Here is an 8,463-nt window from a genome sequence, read left to right as displayed (position 1 = left end):
TTCTCCCCAGACTTGCCTCATCAGCAATGGAGAGGCAGCCTCCCCAGGCAGAAGCATGATCATAACACCTCATGGCTTCTGGATTTGAAGATCAAGGAGACCTTCAGCCATGTGAGCAGTGACACTCTGGGGCAGGGGGCAGGCCCTGGAGGGGCTGTGGTGCTGCACAAGGATAAGGGCAGAGCTTGAGCCCACTGAAAGCCAGAAGGGCTGCAGGTTTACTAGAAGGTGGCAGAAATCAGTGACCACCAAGTCAGTGACCCACAGCATGTACCCCCCCCCCCCCATCCCCTCCCAGGATGCTGAAAGCCCTGGGACTCTTCAACCAAGTTTAGATGGCTGAGTTAAGGATTGCTAAGCAATCCCCACTCTAGCCTGAGAGAGATTAAATTATGTTCCTCACTTTATTTGAATGTATTTAATGTTTATTTCTATATGTGCATGAGTACTTAATTTGGCATAATTATTGAGATGAATTGCAGCTAACATTACAAGAAAATTGTAACTTGTCATAAAACAAGTGGGCCATATTATAACAGAGCTGCTACCACACAGAAATGCTCGGCTAGAATAGCTTAATAATACAAATAAATCCACACTCCCCAACATCATACTTCTTTTGGGAGCTGATTAATTATTAGGAAGTAAAATGGCTAGCAAAATAGCATATATAAAAATATCTTCTCACATCAATACGATTGTAAATTTTAACTCTATTTCATGACAGCAAGTGTAAGCAAGAATTACACACAATGCAATGAGCTGAATGAATTAATATGCCTAGGGCTTTTGTTGCTAGAAATAGTTTGCTCTGTATTATAATCAGTCATTGTAACTGATCTCAGCTGCAATTTAGCCTTCTTCTCCCAGTTTATAGGTGGCAGACAAGTGTATTTGCCAAAGAGGCCTTCCAACAATGTTCATCTTCACAGCCTTTCCTCACTGTCTGAGGCCTGACCTCCAGCATGCAGGTCTTTTCAATACATTAGAAAGATAGAGTTGCTGCTTTCACCTGTTCTCCTATTCTTTTCTGCCTGCTGCAACCCAGTCCTTGCTGTCCTTAGCCCCTATGGTGCTCCACAGTTTTCCCACCCGGGTACATCTTCTCACAGAGTTGAGAAACCAAGAATGTTGAAGACAGAGGCAAAGAAGGCATTAAGCATCTCTGCCTTGTTCATGTTCCTGTTTGTGAGGTGATCATTTTCATCCTGTACTGCTATATTTAAACTGCCTATTGCCATTAATATATTTGAAAAAGGTCTTTTTATTGTCCCTCACAGTTCTGTCCAGCCTCAACCCCAGTTGAGCTTTGGTCATATTAATTTTCTCCCTACAATGGCAAGCAGCATTTCGGTATTCTTTTCATGTCACCTGACCTTGCTTCCACTGGGCATACACCTTCCTTTCTTATCTTTTTCCAACAGAAGATTCCTGATCAGCCAAGCCAGCCTTTTCTCTCACCTGCCTGACTTCTGACATTTGGGAATTGTCTGCTCCTGCACCCTTAGGAGGTAATGGTTAAAAAGTGACCAGCACTGATGGTCCCCAGCACCTCCAGGGCAACTTACTAATTCCCTGAGCAGCCTGAACTCAGCTCTCCTCATGCCCAGAGCTGAGGGTTTGCTGGCACTTTTCCTCTTACCAACAGAGATTTTAAACTTCATCTCTCCCTGACTCTGAATACAAGTTTTGTCATCAAATGTTCAAAAAATATTTCTCAGCCACCAAAAATCATGTACTTGGCTTAAAAGCCATGGATTTAGAAACAAAGTATCTTTTTAGCTCTTGTATTTTCTTTCTGCTTGAAGAATGTGTGTTTAAGTTACTCACAGCTTCAATCTTTTCTATGCAGAAAGGAGGGCAAAGGTTTACTTTTTTGTTTAAATAAGTGTTCTGCAGTGCAGTAACATTAAGCTATTGTGATACCACATTAAGCAATTTTCTGTTATGGAGTAAACACTGAAATCCCCACAAAGACAACATACAAATTAATGGAACATGCACAAGTCACGTATTATAACTTCTTTGCTGTCACCACTACAGCTGTAGGCATACTGCTACTTTTGATTTTTTTCTTCTGTGGGCTCATTTTCACCATTACTGAGAGGTTCAGGCACACCAAAATTCTGCTTTTTTCCAGAACACTTACAAAGTTTCCAACACTTTTACCAGAAAAATGGTTGTATGATATAGAGCAACCACCCAAATTTGTCACCCGAGGCTTTACTGCTGGGTGCAGCTCTCTGTCTGCTCTCTGTCTACCATGACTGTGCCTCTGAAGCCTCTGCAGACAGGGCTGCCATGGAGTCATTAGACCTGGACATTTGTCCAAGCTGTGAAGGATGCCAGCACTCTGCTTTGGCACTCTATTGCATGGGCATCTGGTCCTAGTGTTGCTAAGTGGCTGATTTCAACAAGCCAGTCATGTGTCTCCACATCACTCATTTACTCCAGGAGTGGAGAAGGATAAAAAAAGCATTTTATGACAGAAAAAATACTATTATGGGAAACACAATCTCCTCATACAGATGCCCTTGTGCTAATGTATGAAAGCCAGCAATGCCATTAAAAAGATATTTTAAATTAGCTACATTTTATTTCCTGCACCTCCAATGTCAGCTTTTTTGTCTCCATATATGTAGCCAAAGTTGCTGGAAATCCCATTTTATGGATGCATTTCCACCTTTATTCCATTATTGCTTGAAAAATACACTGAGATCTGTACTTAATATCACCTTTATGTTGCGGATGCATATACGAACTTAATGCTGTGTGTATCAATCTTCTAACAGGTTTAATGAAATGGTTGCTTAGGCTGACTGTTACTGCCACAACTGTGCTTGCTGTTCCAGCTAGCCTGGGGACACAGGGATGCCCAGTACAGTAGGACTTGCCCCAAAGTGTTTTCAGGTTTAATAGACAAGGCAGGAGGGTGGTAACATGGTCCCTGTTTTCAATGTCAGGGCTGATTTCTATTAGGCAAAACTGGAGTTTAAACCACACCTCCTACTTCTAAGGCTGGATCTCTGATTTTGTACTACCATACTAATGAGATGTCTAAAAATATCAGACCATTGTTGACAGGAAGAAAAGCACCCATAGTGCCATAAAAGATCAACTCCACCAACCCTAGTGGGGATTTGATGCTTCCAAGGCAAAACAAAACAGACATGAAACAGCAACCCAGCCTCAGCAGCTACACACTGATAAGGATTTCTTCTATATTTAACCTTTCGGAATCTGAGAATTACTTCATTATGCATTTTACCCTCATTTAATGAGAAACAAAAGAATCACAGATGACATCAGGATGAATTTGGCTTTTTCTGTATTTCTTTTCTTGATTTTATTGTGTTTTTTATTTATACATTTTGGGGCCCACTGGGTATTCAGGGTACTCACACAGAAACAAAAGATGTAGTATATTAAAAGTCTTGCATTGTAAAACAAAGCTTCGCTGACGCTTGTCTTCAAAATAGGGTTGACCTTCTTGACAACAAGTAAATAGTGACAACTCAGCAAAATTGAAACCAGATGACCTCATGGAAAAAAGCAGTCCTTCAAGAACTAGGATCGTTCTTCTAGAGTACACAGCACTATACTGGCTACAGCAACAGAACCCAAAATATAGAGAGCCCTCTGCCATATTGTTCCTACATGAGAAAAAAAATAAGAAAAGGCACTTTAAAAAATAGGAGATCCTCAAGGCAGACAACTCAGTGATGCTGCCAGCTTTGCTGGAGCAGTGAATCGATCCATATGAAACATTGCCCTAATACAAAGGACTGCCAGCAATCCCTTGCCAATATCCTAAGTGTCCCTGCATCCTCCTGTTCTGAAGGGCTCTGCCCAAGTTGAATTCAAGGTCATGGAATTTTTCTTCAAGGCACTTCTTATCTCAACTGTCAAACCAAAGTTCAGGGTTCTCTTTGGCAACTCTTGAGAGCCAAATGACAGTTTTTCTATAAGGCTGAAGTTTGCAGAACAGAGAGTAGGACAAGTCTTTCTCAGCCTCAGGTATAAAATCATGTAAGGACCTCCTAAGGACCAACACCAAATGTTGAACTGTAAAGTTGTTGAGTGAGGTTTAAAAAGAACAAGTAAAGGCATATAACAGTAATTTGTGACACCGTGTTTTCAAACTTCATAGAAATGTTCTTAAGTAAGGTGTTAACAGATCTTTGTAAGAACCTGCAAAGCACAGACTTTGGGCCCTTGCATGAAGAATCATGAAATTCACTGATCACACTCATGCTTAAAGAAACTGATTATATTTTCTGGGACATTTGTGGACTTGCAGAAACTTCAGATGAGAATTCAGCCCTGGTAAAATAAGGTACAGTATGGTACAATCTGCTCATGAAAAATAATGTAAGTTAAATCCAGACAACTGCACTGTGAGAGCATCCAAAGAAAATATTTTGGTCATACTCTCTGAGCTAGAAGGATATCAAACCACCTTCAGCTAAAGCAGCAGCTTTGGTTATAGAAAGGGACACAAAACTGTCTTAAGCTAAAAGAAAATCTGTGGTAAGTGATGTGATTTGAGGAGTCTATGTCTGAGGAGTTATGCAATTTGTGGTAACATGATGTGATTTGAGGAGAATAGACCATACCTATAAACTATGCAAGCTTTTGCCAGAAAGATCCTGCCTTGGTAAAAATCAAAAACTCATTTCTAATGCAAGAACACTGATGTATGCACATAACTATAGCTGGTGAGGTGAGGTAACTGTGAATGCCCACAGCTTTTCTGGTGCAAGCAGAGAAGTTTCACATGCCAGAATTCCCATCCAAGCAGTTTTGGTAATACACGAGTATGTGCAAGCCAGTCCTGAACTAACTGAACTAATGATTTTGCTGGACAAAACAAAACCCCAAACCTTCAGCTGGCCTTTTGCCTCTGGCTCTCTACACTACTGTTTTCTCCCTGCCATTACCCTGAGCTGCCTTTTGCTTGTACCACAACACTGCTATGCATCAAAAAGATGAGCTGATCACCCTTCACTGAGTTTTTGTAGCTCCAGGTGTCTGTCACACAAGCTCTGGCTGCAGCTGAGCAGGGTAAAGAGGCATGAGGTTAAGAAAAAAAGCCCCAGGATTTCTTTGAAGCCCTCTGCTCTTAGAAGCAGTTCAACTGAAACAGGATGTCTGGTCTCAGAGCATGCCAGCAGTACTGATTGCTGTCTGGTTTCCAAAGCTTACTCTAAAATTGTGCTGAGATGCTGAGCCAAAGGCATGAGAAGATTCTGTCCCCAGTAATGAAGGGCTAAATGGCAGAAAAGTGAGAGATATGCTTTTCATGGTGAGGAGAGAAGGATGAAAGAAAAGTTCTACCCTGATTTTAAAAGCCCTTCTGACTCCAAATGATTTTTATTCATGCTAACTAGAGCATGCCTGACCTACACTTCTTATTCCTTTTAGTTGATAACAGCTTACTCATGGGTGCAGAAATGTTTATGATAACTTTAGGGAAATCCAGCCTAGGTCCAACCAGACCCATCAGCTTATGTCTGAAACTGCTGTGCAAATGCCACGGTGCTACTGCTGATGCCAGTAGTCACCTGCAGCTGCGTGGCATCAAGCCCAAGGTAAGAAGCTCTGGCAGTGCCTAAGCCTGGCAGGACAGCTCAATGCAGCCTCAGCACCAACTGGGCTGAAGCCACATGTCTGTCACCAATCTGTCACCACTCTTCAGTCCTGCTTCTGAGAATGGCCTTTAGCCTGGGGTCAGTGCAGAGGGTATGCACCTCAGCAGGTCCTGGACTGGTGCTCATGCTGTGCCTCTACCTGACCCAAAAAGCATGAGCTGTATAGGAAAGGATGAGAGCATCACCCAAGCTGCCACACTTTCCCAGAGAGGTAGCAGAATCTATACCCAGGCAAGCTGACATGCTGCTCTCTGGGATGCTTAGACTGATTCCTGATCAGCCCCAGTCCTCCTACCATTCTTTTTCCTCCTTCTGCTTATTGGTTGCTCAAATAACTGAGTCTTTACTTTAAGCCAGGTTGAAAAGTTAGTGCCAACCTGGTTTGGTTTGAGCATCAATGAACAAATATATAATGTAATTACTTAAGACTGGCTGGGTGCCATCAGTCACACACAGCAGCATGATTCTCTGGCACCCTGCAGAACTGGCAATGGTGACTGAAAAAATAATAAAGACATTTATAATTTTATTAAGGAAAGATCAGCTGAATAGCATCCTGGTGATATAACACAATGCCTTGACTGTCAGAGAAACTCAGAAAGGTCTAGACTCTAATGAAAAAGAGTTAAAGCACATTTGCATTCAGCAACTGCAATGATTCTGAAGCAAGGAAACAGAAGCTGTCTAGACTTTTATGATATGCTCTTTCTCTCCCTCTCCTTTTTCAATATTTCTGCCTTGCTTGTCCCAGATGCTACCTGCAGCAATAGTGTAGTATTCCTGGTTTTCCTTTGGTCACTTACAGTGCTAAATTATTCATCACATTCCAATATCTCATGCAGTATATGACACACAAAGCACAAAGCCAAGGACTGTTCTGAGCCATGGTAACTGGAGATATCCAGAGCATTCTGGATCAGTTTTTTTTTTAAAAATTCTCATTTGAGGTAAAATTAATTCTAAAAGCCACTCCAAGGCTTGTTGGAGTGGAATGATATGTAGTCTCAGATGAGCTGCAACTACCCTCAGCAGAGCCAAGAGTCAGATTAATGAATCCCTCATCAGAAAGAGTCCCCTGGGTTTTCCATGCTGAAGGGTTGGGACTTCAGCTACTGCTTTCCCCAAACAGGGCACTGCTTGCATCTGGACCTGTGTTAGCTGTTGGTTACCTCACCTCACCCTTCCTAGGGAAGAGAGGGATGGTGACACTGGTGGGTTTCACTTTATGCCACTGAAATGTCATCTTTTTCCCAAAGTGTGTGTGTGGGTTTATGTGTGAGAGCTTCTCTGGCACCTCTGCCAAGCAGATGCATCCTGCATTGCACTTTCTTCCTAAAGGCCCCAGTCTTGGTATTAGATTCACCTTAGATTCAGAGATCCTATGGTTTTGGCAGTGTATGGGCATCACCTCCCTGAATCCATTATTCCTCTTGATAAGGTGGCTGTAAGGCATGTAGTGAGATAAAAGGTCAGGTTGAGGGAATGAAATTAAATTAAATTAAGGGAAAGCAGGGAATGGTAACCAACAAGCTTTGTATTTTTATTATGTTGCACAGCTGTTCTCTTTGTCTTCCTAATGCCTTTGATCATCTTAAACTGTAAATTCTTTAATAAGCAGGACTTATTTTCATTCTATGTAAGTAAAAGGGATACATATAATATCTAAATAGTGGTAGAGGAACATGAAGAGTCTTTAAGAGTGTACAGTCTTCCCTGCCTTGACATTATCCACATCTATGTAAACCAGGATGATCTCAATTCCTTGTCTTAAACTGTAGATTTTCCTACACATATTGTTCCAGCATTCACCTTAGACATCCCTGCATTTGCATGTACAAACATTTTGCAGATTACAAAATGACAACTTCTGGCTTTTAAAAATCTCTCATGGGAAATAAAAGTTCCTGATGCTACCTATCAGTAAACAAAATCCTATGCCTTGCACCTCAAAAAATAAAATCCATCTTGATATTTAAAATCTGAAAAGTGCATGAGGAAAATCTAAATCAGAACAGAGAGGAAGAAAGGGTTAATTGACACGAAGACCAGCACAATCCTGACCATATTGATTGTAGTAAGGTTTTCATTAGCAAACAATTAGCAACACCCACACCAAATAAAAGGAATTTCTAAACAACAGGTAGTAATAACAAAATACATTCCTTAGCTGAGAGTCATTAGAAGGTAGAGAAAGATTATCCATAAAGAGAGGATTAGTAAAACGAGAAACCCCTGATGTAGCAAAGGGAGCCTCAGCAGGCCAGCTGCCTAGATTGAGGTAATAATCCCACCTTTTCTTCAAAGAAATAATAAAAGTAAAAAGAAAGATCAGAACCAATAAAAGAACCCCTTTGCATGATACAGTGTGCATGGATAAATGCATGTGCCTTTTAAACAATCATTTCTAACAGGGAAACAAAGAAGAATCAGCAGTAGGGTTCAGTAATATTTAAAGAGACCCAGGAAACTGATAATGCCACTTTTATACCTGTGCAACTCCACTGGCTTCTTGTTTTGTATCAGCCTAAGTAGGAGGAGAATCTGGATGCACACAGTACAGTACAGTGTGCTACAGGACAAATTGTTGTTCTCTGCTGTTTTTCTGACTGCTGGGGGGCAAACAGAATGAACTAATTGGTCTCTTTAGGGTTTATTTATTTATTTATTTATTTTCCTTATGAATGTTTTAGGTTATTTTCTTGCCTTCTTATTAATCGTTGTTCCATCGGGTTATTGCAGGAAGAGCAGAGTGAAAGTTTGCCTAGTCCGAGCACCCCCGGGAGGTTTCCATCCCTTCTACAAGGGCAGCATG

Source organism: Passer domesticus, chromosome 1 (assembly GCF_036417665.1).
Source record: "Passer domesticus isolate bPasDom1 chromosome 1, bPasDom1.hap1, whole genome shotgun sequence".
In the NCBI taxonomy this organism is placed as follows: Eukaryota; Metazoa; Chordata; class Aves; order Passeriformes; family Passeridae; genus Passer; species Passer domesticus.
The sequence above is the reverse complement of the archived record's forward strand: the minus strand, read 5'-3'. Positions refer to the sequence as shown.